The following is a 13135-nucleotide window of genomic DNA, read 5'->3' on the forward strand; positions in this document are numbered from 1 at the left end:
ATCCCCAGATCAAAAGTGTCTAGTATACAGCCTGTGCTCAAAAGACTGTGTGGAATGCACCAATCAATTTCAGTAGGAACTGAAGAAGGATGAACCACAGCCACCTGTGTATAAGTATCTGGTAAAGTCAATACATTTATGGAATCTGAGGCACCTGTCCAGAGAGCCTGGGGAGAGCAGCAGCTTACCTGATGGCTGGGGGATTGTCTGCTATGAAATCCTTCCTCTGCACTTGCTCTGCACCCCAAGCCCCCACCTCTAGAACTGCATGGTCTCCTTCATCTTCTCCCCTGCCCAGTCCCCTCTCTCAATTTGTGGTGCCCCCGTGTCTTCTTACATTCAAATGGTTTCTGTTCCAGGCAGACTGACATCTGATATCAAGTAATGATTTCTCTGATCCAGGTTTTACAGTGGCCTTGCTTCCCAAATTGTCACAATAAACAGCTGAGCAAGAGCACTAATAGTAAACAACATTACCCACATTCACAGGGCAACAGCAGGGTGAAGGTGATGGTGGATATGGTGGTGGTGGATAACAGGTAGACTGCCAAGGGCAAAAGAGGAGTTAAATGTAGTGAAGCCCTAGGGCTGAGACTGGCCCAGGCACAAAGGCACAGAAGCAGTCATCGTTCTTGGACCCACAAATTTAATAATCCAAATTTTTGTTTATAGGCCAAGGCACGTCTGGCATTGAAATTCACAAATTCGAGCGATGGATAACCTTAGAGAAGCATCTCAGTGCATCCACTGGTCAGTTCAGTCAGTATAGCAAAAGGCACCAGAACCAGTTTTTCTTTTTCTTTTTTTTCCCTGCAGTGGTGGGGATTAAACCTAGGGTCTCACATAAGACCTCTACCATTGAGCAACATCCCCAGTACTTTTTTTTTGAAACAGGGATCTTGCTAAGTTGCCCAGGCTGGCTTTGAACTTGTGCTTCTCCTGCCTCAGCCTTCCCAACATCTGGAATTATAGGTGAGGACCACTGCCCAGCTCCAAATCAGTTTCCTCTGGCACCCACAAAGGCAGCTCCACGATAGAATTTGGTTTTTAAATCACAATACACCAAAGTCATTCAAAAGCAACTGGTATGGTTTGCATATGGTTTGAGTGTGTCCCCCAATCCTTCATGTGCTAGAAGCTTGTCCCCGCTGTGGGGATGTTGAAACATGGCAGAACCTTTAAGATGTGGGGGCCTCCTGGAAGGTAATTTGGGGGGCATTGCCCTCAGAAGGAACCAGTGCCACCTTTGGGAGTGGGTTAGGTCTCTTGGGACTGGATTAGTTATAGCAAGAGCAGATTATCAAGGGAGGCCACCTCACCTTTGGTCTCTTCAGCATGCCCTGCTTGTCACTCTCACAGGTGCTCCTGCCATATGATGCCATCCACCACGGTATCACACAGCATGAAGCCCTCACCAGGTGCTGATGCTGGCACAATGTTCTTGGATCTCCAGAGCTGTGTGTTAGGTAGGCCTCTTACCTTCATAATGTACCCAGCCTCAGGTATTTTGTTATAGAAACCCAAAATGGACCAATAGTAATTATTAACAGATTTTCTTCAGATTCATACGGGACAAATTGGTTTGAGCTACACTACCCAATATAATAGCTGCTAGCTATGAGTTGCAACTGAACACTTGAGATGAGGACAATCTGAAGAGATATGCTGTTAAGTGTAGACTACATACCAGCTTTCAAATGCAAAAGTTTCAAGAATTTTTATATGGATTGTAACTGATAACAGAAGATAACTTGATGTATTAAGTTAAATTAAATGTATTAAAATTAATTTCACCTGTTTCTCTTTACTTTTTGCAATGTGGCCGTTGGAAAACTCAAGTTACATGTGTAAACACCATGGGCGGTTCACATTTTATTTCCATCAGACAGCACTGGGTTCTCAGGGGAGGGTTACCTTCTGGCGGCAGGTTAGCACAATGATCCAGGATCTGGATCAGAAAGTATTTCATTAATTCACCCAGGAGAAATAAGCTCTGGAGCTCTGGTTCACATTAACAAAAGATCAGAAGAGAACATCACCTATTAATTTCTCAATGATGGAAGACAGAACAGATACCCTTCTGGTCTCAGTGAAGGTTAATTACACGGCCATTTCCATAGTGAAGACATCCTTATTCTGCTATAAACATGCTCTGGTTTGGATGGTGAATGACCCCCAAGACCCAGGTATTAAAGCCTTGGTCCCAAGGTGGTGCTTCTGGGAGGTGGTAGGAGCTTTGCTCAAAGGATTAAGTGGGAAGTCCTTAGGTCACTGAAGTCTTTTCCCTAAGGGGGACTGTGAGACCCTGGACCTCTCCTTTCCTTTGTTTCCTGGCTATGAGGTGAGTGCCTTTATTCTACCACATGTTCCTACCATGAAGTGGGCCTCACAACAGGTCCAAAGCAACAGGGCCAACTAATCAGAAATGAAACCTCTGGAACTGTGAGTCAAAACGAAACTTTTCTCTTGATACATGGACTATCTTGCGTATTTCATTATAGTAACAGAAAACTAACACAGGAACCAGAAAGGAAGATCAAACTATTAAGGATAAGGATAAAATGCATATAAATGAGTCAGATAAAATAAGGATAAAATGCATATAAATGAGTCAGACAGTCCTATGGAGTACTGTACCCTAAGCAAGAGCACAGGACATCTGTATGTTAAACAACTGAGAACCTGGGGACCCTTTTCCAAAAGCATATTATAACACAAAGCAAGACTTTCTTTCCCTTATGTCAAGTTTTTTCCAAATCTTTTGGTAAGAGGAAATAATCAATCCATCTTCTATACACAGGCATGTACACACACACACACACACACACACACACAAACACACGTGCTGTATCCCCTAGACTAAGAAACTAACTCAAAATCTAAAAAGAATACATTTAAAAGAATTGTAAATATGAAAATAATCTCTCTACAGTTTTTAAGTTTCCAAAATATTTAATATTTCTACATAAGAGTCGCTTTTCATTAGAAATTGTCATATATCACCCCCAGCTAATTTTCTACCCATGTTTCTTGAAAATTAAAGTATTGCACTATCCCCTGATTCTTTCTTTCTTTCTTTTTTTGTTCTGGGGATTGAACCCAGGGGTTCTCAAGCTATACCCCTAGCCTTTTTTTTGTTTTTTTTTTTTGTTTATTGAGACAGGGTCAGGATTGCTGAGGCTGGCCTCAAACTTTCAATTCTCCTGTCTCAGTCTCCCAAATTGCTGGGATTACAGGCATGTACACCACTGTGCCTGGCTCATCTTCCACTTTCAAAGCCAGCAATGGCCACTGGAGTTTTTCTAAGGATGCCAACTCTCTTGTTCTAATCTGCTTCCCTTTTTCACTTATATTGTGATTACACTGGGCCCACCCAGATGACCTAGGATAATCTCAACTTCTCCTTGTGGTGTAACATGACAGATTCACAGGTTCTGGGATTAGGATGTGGGGAGCCATTATTCCGCCTACCCCCACTAGTAATTAGAAAACAGTGAAAGAAACTTCATGTGTACAAGCTACTCTCCTGAGGATTTTATAAATAAGGATTTTAAGCTATTTTAAAAGTTAAAAATCCTAAAGCTAAAAGCAAAACATAAATCCTGTTAAATAGCAGGCCTGAGACTTCTGCTTTTCCTGCTCAGCTGAGTGTGCCCATCCTGGAAATGGGACAGGGCACTGCTCACTTCCTGGATCAGCACCAGGGCTGACCAAGCACTCAGAAGCTTTGAGAGAGAAATGCTTGACCATACCATACTGGAAATGAAGCATCAACGTCTTTCACTGAATTCTCGAATTCAATGGCAATACACAACCCACTTCAATAACAATATTCAAATACATGATCAAGATGTAATCCTCCCCATGTGGTAAATGGTTAGGAGTTGATAGCATGTTTGGACAGGTGTACTTTTACCTTTGATAAAACTGCATGCCCAAACTGAGATACTTGCTAGGTTCTACATCAAGGCAGAGGTTAGACATCACAGACCAACTCCTGCTCTCTTGCTTCGTAATTCGTATTTATTATCAAGCAGTCATGACTTTGGAAACTAGACAGGGCTGCCAACTGTGCTTCCAAGCAAGAGGGTGTTGAAGCTGATGGAGGCTCTTCCACACCTAGTGATCCTTGCAAAGGACCCAGTTCACCCTTTCTATCTCTTTTGGGATGCTGGGGCTTGAACCCAAGGTCTCAGGAATGCTAAGTAAGTGCTCTACCACTGAGCTACACCCCCAGGCCCCAACTGTCTGCTTTCAAAATCTAATTCTGTTGTGTACTGTGTGACCTTCAGCAAGTGACTTAGCCACTCTGTCAAATGGGGATCCTTAAAATAGGGATAAATCTATCCGTCTTCATGTTTTAGGAGTAAATGAGGAAGAGTTCTAAGTACTCAGGACAAACCCTAGCACCTAATAAGCACTTAAAGTATTTGTTAAGTAAAAATTTTAAATGTTCCTGCTTGCTGCTTATAACTTGCCAATGAAACTATTCCAAGGGAGCATACTTCTCAGCCCTAACTAATCCATCATAGAGGATGCATTTTCTATGCATGTTAATATACGCAATGACATTCTTCTAGAAGTGCTCTATAATGCTAATTTATCAAAAACAAAATCCTTTACTGCTATTGAAGTTTGGTTACAACTACTGGGGTAATAATAATGACTTGGTCCAACAACTCACTGAGCAGACGCGAATCTCAGAAGACAGTAGCAGCTGTGTTAAATAACTGTCTCAGGGCCTCCTAAAGAAAGACGCACAGCACTGGCGAGGACAGTGGGGTTTGTGATGCTTAATGGCCCCGGCATTTTCTGGGACAGTGGTGTCCATGGTACAACACTCTGTGAGGGACAGTACCAGTTGTGCTAGACTAGCACTCCTGGCATCTGCTGAGACTAGGGCAGGCATATTATGACTGCACTTCCAAAGCTTCTCAGCATTCACAGCTGATGTTATATACTTCTTATGAACATTCTTAAATTCAATGGCAGTGCACAACCCACTTCAATCATTTTATTTTAACCCCAAAGAAAAGGGTAAGGGGTTCATGGGGCGGGGGTAGGATCCAGTCCCTGCCAGCACAGGCAAGATGTAGCACATGGATATTAATTACAGAAGAAACAAGTTATCTTAATGAGAAATATCTGATTTTGCCCAGGTGTGTTGTACATACCTGTAATCCCAGTCACTTAAGAGGCTGAGGCAGGAGGGTCGCAAGTTCGAGGCCAGCTGGGCAACTGAGCAAGCCCCTGTCTCAAAATAAACAATAAAAAGAAAAGGGAATATAACTCAGTGATTGAACACCCCTTGTTTCAATCCCCAGTACTGCAAAAAACAAAATAAACAAACCCCTGATCCACTGAACATTTATTATAAGCCAGGTATTACTCTCAATGTTTTACACCCATCAAGTCACATGATTCATACGGTCACCCCAAGAGGTAAATGAACTTAGTGATGAGCCTAGTGATGATCACTGGGGTTGGCACTGAAGTTCACATCTGCCACACTAAACCCCTTCAGTTCCTCTTAGGTATTACTTCATGACTTAAAGGTAGCATAGACCAAAGAACCAGAAAATTTGTAGACATGGAATTCCTTATCAAAATATGTTCCCAAACCTGATAACTCCAAAGAGGTGTCAGGTGTCCCATGAGGGATATTGGGAAGGGTATGGGCAACCCAAAGTGCTGGGCCCATCTTGGGATACCTGCTCTGCTTCCCACCACCTCTGCAGCCCTGGGTACAGACCCTTTCTACATTGTTTCCACACTTCCACAGTAGAGACAATTTCTCTTCTGCAGGGCTGTCTGAAAACAAAGACAGTGTTTCAAACAATCCATGAGAGTACCTATCCATGGCATCTACCATTAATAACCACCACTCCCTTCATGTTCCACGTGCAGTGGAGCACAGGGAGCCAACTCCACTGCTGGACCTGCGTTTCCAAGTCTCAGCTCCCCATCAACCAAGGCTGCCAGGCTTCCTGAAGGTCTGCACTTCTCTTTGGGGATGGGCTGCTACGGAAAGCTCTTTCTTGCAGTATCCCAGTGGGTTAAGTGGCCTGTGATCTGAAACCATTTACTCTTTTTTTGACCCTCTTCACTTCCCCTGAATAAAGACTCATTCTTTCATATTATGGCAAATTATAAACTAAAAATATCCTCAGGTGAGGAAAAGAATCCTTCAGCCACCTGTGTGGTATCTGTGTGTCTGTGAAGAGGTGGCATTCCAGGATAGTCGCCTACCTTATCCCACCCAACCAGGCCCCCCAGGATCACAGGACAGACAGGACCACAGTTCTAAAGGGAGGAAGCCTTGGGAGGAGGTACCACCCTCTCTAGCACATTCCCTTCTTTCTGTCTGTAGCTACTTTCCCATCTTTAAGGCTATCCCTCCCATCAGTCCCTTCCAATGGGTAGAAAAGCTTTTATAAATTTTAAATCCTATGCATCTTGCATCTCTAATCATCTTAATGATGGAGATTAAATTCCAGTGGTAGCTACTCATTGCAATTTTCCATAGACATAACGCCTCTGGTTCCAGGGATTCAACTGGATAGGGACTTGCCATTGTTCAGACACTCACTGAACACCTTCTTGGCCTCGGCAAGTAAGGCCAGGTAAACTTGGAGCTGGACACACCAAAGGCAGGTAGTTCAACTCCTTCCCACTACTGCCTGAGGCTGGCCCTGACTCAGGTGCTCTTTCCACAGCTGAAATCAACATGAGACATGAACTTCAACATAGCCTCCCAGCTGGGAAATGGCACTTACCAGAAGGGCCCTCAGAGTCTCCACCTGCCCTGAAGTAGCCTGCCTTTCTGCCCTTCAATTTGTTACTTTTCATCTCCTTCTTAACGGATTTTAGTATGTGACTCACTTTTTAAAAAAATTGTATCCACACTGGGACACAATGCAAGAAAAGACTGTATATACAAGACATTCAATCCAGTTAATGAGTTCATGCTTTGTGTGTGTGTGTGTGTGTGTGTGTGTGTGTGTGTGTGTGTGTGTGTGTGTGTGGTACTAAGTTTCAAACCCAGGGGTAGTTCATAGCTGAGCAACAAGCTACACCCCCAGCCACCACCACACACATTTTTTAAATTTGAGACAGGATCTTGCTAAGTGGCTGAGGCTAGTCTTGAACTTGGAATTCTCCTGCCTCAGTCTCCGAAATCACTGGGATTATAAGTGCGTGCCATCATGACCATCTAATTAATGCTTCTTGAAAAAGAAAAAAAGAACATCCATGAGTTTGGTTTGAAATTTTTAAGTGATACTACTGATTTAAATAAAAGCCATGAAAACAGAAAAATTTTAAGTTGTTATAAACAAAACACCAAATGATAGAAGAGTCTGGCAATAGGGCAAACAAATTAGCAAATAACTCATGATCCCATTGATACTTTTTCTTTAAATTTTGCTTTGAATCATAAGTCATTGTTGGAAATTAATAAATGGAACTGATATGGGTGTCTGGATGAGGAGGCTGAATTTAACACTACTTATATCCCAACATGCTTTATGAAAACCATAAAAATATTAACTAGCATTAGAAGGGGACTATAAACCCAAGGCAAAATTAAAATTTTTACTCAGCATAGAAGTGTGCTATTATTGTAAAACTTCAGCATGATTACATGTATGCTTTATATGTATAATTTGCTAGTGGAAACGTCTTGTACTATCATTAAATAACAATATCATCTTACCAACAGTATGCTTTCTAAGAGATCAAATAACAAATGAACAAGGTTTTTAAAAAAGGTGACCCATTTATTTGATATTGATGCAATTTATTCTAAACCTAGTGATAAATCTGCTAAATGAAATGTCTGAAAATACTTTACCTCACTGGTACTAAGGAAGTAAACTATAGAAGTAAATTTTCTTTTTTTAAATTTTTTAGTTGTAGAAGGGCATAATACCTTTATTTTATTTATTTATTTTTATGTGGTGCTGAGGATCAAATCCAGTGCCTACACATGCTAGGCAAGCACTCTACCATCGAGCTACAACCCCAGCCCAGTAAAATTTCTTTTTGAGAGCTGCTTGGCAAAATTAGCAATGCTCCACTATGCTATAATACCTCACAAAATAAGTGTAGCTCCATGGCCAATAACAAAAGCACAAACAGTACTTTAGGAGAGCTCCTATGTTCCCTTTTCATCAGATAATCCCTTGTATAACAAGCTACTACCCTGCTGTGCAGCTCCACAGAGGTTGATCCTCTTGCTGAAATCTTATGAGACACACTGAAGAAAAACAGAAGTTAAAATTCCTTTATTTTAAACTAAAAAGAAAGGAGGCCAGGCATGTTGGCACATGCCTATAATCCCAGTGTCTCAGGAGGCTGAGGCAGGAGGATGGCAAGTTCAAAGCCAGCCTCAGCAATTTAGCTAGATCCTATCTCAAAATAAAACATAAAAAGGTCTGAGGATATGGCTTATGGTTAAAGTAGAGCTGCTTAAACTCATGCCAACTGGAAACAAACTAAGTGTCCAACAATAGGGGATTAGTTGAGATGCAGCCAGATAATAGAAAAGATAAAACAATGCTATAAAAGAGTATTTTAGTGGCCAAGAGATGTCCATATTGCAGAGGTAGGGGGGGACAGAAAATAGAATGTAGAGAACAAACCCAGTTTTGTAGAGCATAACTTCCTAGTTGTAAGACTTCACAAAAGTTACTGAATTTCCATAAATCAGTTTCTCCTTAGTAAAAAGGGGGTAATAAGAGTACCTACCTCTAAAGATTGGAGTGGGGATTGATTATAAAATAAAGTGTTATAGTTATGAGAATGCAGGGGACACATTGTTTGGCCCACAGTAAACTCAGTACATGTTATCTCTTTATGCTGTATGTGCATGAGTGAAAAACAATGGGAAGATATAATGTAAAGTGGTTTTCTGGGTGGTGGGATGCCAGCCGATTTACCAATACTTTTAAAATCTCTATAAGTAGCACATTACTTATGAGGAAAACTAATAAATGGGGATATTTGCACACAGTGGTAATCCTCTTAAAGATCTACCATAGTGCTTTGTTCATGGTAAATACATCTTGGTTGAGCTAAACTGAGTCTTGAGATTTCATTAAATAATTTGCTCTGGACCATTTAAAATGGTTTAAACTTAAGAGTTAAATTTGCCTTTAATATTTTTACTGGGTAAAGCTAGACAGACCTGCCTTGTTCAGCCTCAGAAGGATTTATGAGCCTCAATTTGAGAGCCTTCCAAAAGCCACTGGATTTCTTCTTATCAGTGAGACACAGCCTACCACAGTCTAATCAGTTATTTCCTTCTAATTCCTCAGCCCTCTCCCTTTGACTCCTTTTCCTTCTTCATAATCAAAATCTGGGGTTTCTCTCTACTGGACCATAGGTTTCAAAGACAGTAACAGGGATTCCTTCCTCTTAGCATCAGTAGTATCTAGCAAAATGGCTGACATACAGTAGTTGCTTACTAAATGTTCAGCAAATAAATGACTGGAATAAATATCTGATAGTAGTAGTTCAGGCTTCAATTCCACCATAAGTGAATAAAATAAAGATCAGTAAGCTACTCATTAGTCTGGAACCCCAAAATTCTTAATAACTGTTTTTTTTAAAAACGAAATATCTTGCTGGTTGTGGTAGTGCATGCCTACAATCTCAGCAACCAGGGAGGCTGAGGCAGGAGGACCACAAGTTCAAGGCCAGCCTCAGTAACTTACTGAGATTTTGTATCAAAATAAAAAGGGACTAGAGGTGTAGCTCATTAGTGGAGTGCCTCTTGGTTTAATTCCCATAGCTAATAATAATAATAATAATAAAGAAATATCTTACCTCAAAGTATCACTTGAAAGGTTCTGATTTGTACTTTACTATTTTAATATATGTAAGACTATTTCTATTTTTTTTAAAATATTTTATTTAAAGTCCCACAAACACCCAAGAGAGTTTGAGTAACTACCTTAAAACAGCACAGTTAATAAATTACCACCTAAATAGTCTTGGGACCCTGTGGATACTCATGTCCATGATCTCTTTATAGCATAAAAGTTGTCATAGATAAGAACAAATTCTTTCACTAACATCTGAGCAAAAGCGTCAGATTCTTCCAATATTTCCTAGGGCTTTTACCAGGTTCTGGGAAAAGTGAAACTGAGCACCTCCCAGGAGCAGCAACCTAAGGGTCTCCAAATGGCTCCCTTCAGGTTCATAACTCAACCAGCTTTACTTAAAAATGAAACTAAATTAAACATTAACCAGTTAAAGAAATTACCTCAACCAGAAGACTATCAGCAGACCCGGGAAAGGACTATAAAAAGGAAATTTTGCACTACTTCTTTTAAAAACGAGGAAAAGAAAAAGGGTATGTGGGGTGGGAGGGGGTAAAGTTAGAGAGCTCTCCACATGTCCCTTCTCCTGTAGGCTTGTCACTTTCAGTCACTGCCCTGACTTGTTTAAACAGTGAGTGGCAGTTCCTATGACACGGGGTGGGAACCAAAACCTTCTCAGGTATCCACATGGAAACGTCTAACTTCCTGAAAACTTCACTTTCCACTTCCCATGCCAAGGAACTTGCCAATGGGTTTCTCAAGCTAAACCTCAGCCCATCAGGTTTGTTTAAAAAAAAAAAAAAATCTGTGGAAATTAATTGATTATTACCTAAACCAGATGGAATGTGGTCTTATTTATATATAAACAGCCACAATTTGTTGGAATCTGCTTTGTGCCAGCCATTATGATTAAGTCTTTTGTGCTTTAATCATCATTGTTATTCTCATTATTAATCCTGATTGAATCCTCAAAATCATCCGAAGTGGTTATAATCCCATTTTACTGGTTCAGAGAGCTTCATATACCTGAGAACCCACTGGTAGCAGAGCAGACCAGTAGTGAAACCACGGACTCGAAAAGTTAAGTACGAGATTCAAAATCCATGTCCAAGCCCCAGTGACACTTAACAGTTGTTTCTCTTCAAAATTTAATACACATGGCAAAAGGATTTTAAGGTCATTTTAGAGGAGGCAAGACTTAAATGAGAGGAATGGCAATAAATAAAAGATTACAGAATCTGAGTTGGTTTTTCTCTGGCTATCCGTACCCATAGTTGTTGACAGGAGTCCAGTCCCACCTATCTGGGCTAAGAAACCAAGTATCCCTTAAGGGGTGCAGCTCTGAATGCCAAACGTTGAAAGGTTTCCGTGTGAACAGCCCAGAGCTGGGCTATTCGTGTTCCTTCACACATCATCAGTAAATGCCTCTCAAGAAGAAGGAAAAAAAAAAAAAAAAAAAAAAAAAAAAAGTCCCTCCTCCACCACCCGAACTTCAGCCTGACCTCTGGAGTGGCCCTGGACAAGCTGTGGTTTAACCTGTGTCTTTCCAACGCCAGCAGCGGGTTACCCGAAATGGGTTGCAAATGAATGAGCTGAATGCTCAGAGCAAGGAGACTGAGTCACACAGCCATCCTCCGGCCGACAAAAATCGAGAAAGGATGCCCTGGGGCGGGGCGGGTGGGAGCCGAATATTAGAGCCACGTTTGGGGCTGAAGATCCACCTTCCCCCTCCGGCGCTTAGCAGGACGCGCAGCTCCGCAGCTCCGCAGCCCATCCTCCTCGCGGCCCCTCCGCGCGCTCCTTACCCGCTCGCAGTGGAGCTCCTGACACTCCCGGCTCTAGGCACTTGCTCCCGGGAGAAGATCTGCCAAGGGATCCAGTCCGCTGCTGCAGCCGCTGCGGCCAGCCCCGGGCACCGTCACCCCCAGGCCTAAGCCGCCAGAAAGTTTGCTAGGGGTCTAGTCCTCACGCGCCGCGGCCCCGCAAGGGGAAACAGCTCCCCGGGTCGCTCCCGCGGTCGCCACCCGCGAGGCCGCACTCGGCGGCGCTGCACCACTGGCCCGTCTCGGGGCGGCCGAGGGCGGCTCCGCGCGCGCCGAGGGCGGGGTCTCCCCGCCCGGCTCAGCCCGCGGCGCGGCGCAGCGCTCGGTGTTTACCGCGGCCCCGCGGCCCGCTCTCCCCGCCCGCCGCGCGCGGCCCGCGCCCTGCGCGCTCCTGACATCATTCATTCTCGCACACCCTCGCCCGCCCACTCCATTTCCAAACAGTGACTCACCCGCCGGCTCGGTGGCAGCAGCTCGGCTCCGGCTGTTGTGGCTCTCCAGGCTCAGATCGAAGCTCGAAAAACCGGTGCGACTTCTTAAGAAGAAAATCCCAGCCGACCCTCCCCTCTCCCGGCTCTTAAAGATGCAGGGAAGGAGGGGCTTGGCACGGCGGGCAGATTGGCTCCGGGAGGAAATGCTGAGCGCCCCGGGCAGACCTCCCGGAGCGGTGACTGAGATCAATCTGGGAAAGTTCTTTAGGTGCCACTCCCAGCAACTTTCAGGGTGGGGCTGGAAAGGGATCTCCCACCCCCGCACCTCCGCTTGTTTCAGAAACTGTTTCCTGACTGTGGTGTGAGTGGGCTTGGGGGAACCAGCGTTGATTCAAAGGGTGTCGCCCTGGCCTAGGTCAATGGGGTGGGTTTCCCCTCCATCACAGGATTGCCTAGAGATGTTAGTCATCATTCCGCTCGGTGGCACCTCTAGGTGAACAGGAAAGTGCTCGAGGCTAACGATACTAACCACTTTTTCATTTGACCTGTTAGTTGATTTGTTTCTCAGTAAAGATTAAAAAAAAAAAAAATCGTAACCAAAATAAACATTGGGAGAGTAGTTCTTTACTCATTTGAGCACTCTGCTTTTCTCCAGGTTTAGGGGTACAAGGTGTCTGCGTGTGGTTTCGCGGATGACCTCAGCAGTTCTGTTTTTAGAAGGGGTGTTGCCATCTTAAAAATGATCAAGGACCTACGTTTTCTTGGATACCATTCATACACCTGCTGAGCAGTTTTCAGAACTGTCAAGATTTTTTTTTCCTTGCGGTACTAGAGATCGAATTCAGGTCCTTGCGCTTTGCTGAGCAGTTCTCAAAGTAAATGATGGCAGCCTCAGAGGGTCTGAGTAGGAATAAGAGGGAATTGGCCAAATCTCTATTGAATTTAATTGACAGAAATGTTTATGTTAATTTCTACTTCCAGGAAGGATATTTCTGCTTAGAATTTGCACTGGCTTATGAATACTTCCATACAACCAACAAAAATGAGAGGCATCTCT

The 13135-nt window shown here is 43.2% G+C and overlaps 1 protein-coding gene across 5 annotated transcripts in view; it reads right to left on the minus strand.

The window, feature by feature from the left end:
• The window catches only part of SGMS2 (sphingomyelin synthase 2), an 85031-nt gene extending 72653 nt beyond the window's left edge, over positions 1–12378 (minus strand). For 2 of the 5 annotated variants that reach the window (XM_079153579.1, XM_079153583.1), the window contains exon 1: positions 11630–11952. The gene's annotated coding sequence lies outside the window, so the exon portion shown is untranslated. Of the gene's footprint in view, positions 1–11629; positions 11956–12099 lie in introns of those variants that run through there. The other 3 variants (XR_013766148.1, XM_079153581.1, XM_079153585.1) reach the window with 3 other exon arrangements.
• Between the last annotated feature and the right edge of the window lie 757 nt (positions 12379–13135).

The sequence above is a fragment of the Sciurus vulgaris genome, assembly GCF_902686455.1.
Source record: "Sciurus vulgaris genome assembly, chromosome: 9".
In the NCBI taxonomy this organism is placed as follows: Eukaryota; Metazoa; Chordata; class Mammalia; order Rodentia; family Sciuridae; genus Sciurus; species Sciurus vulgaris.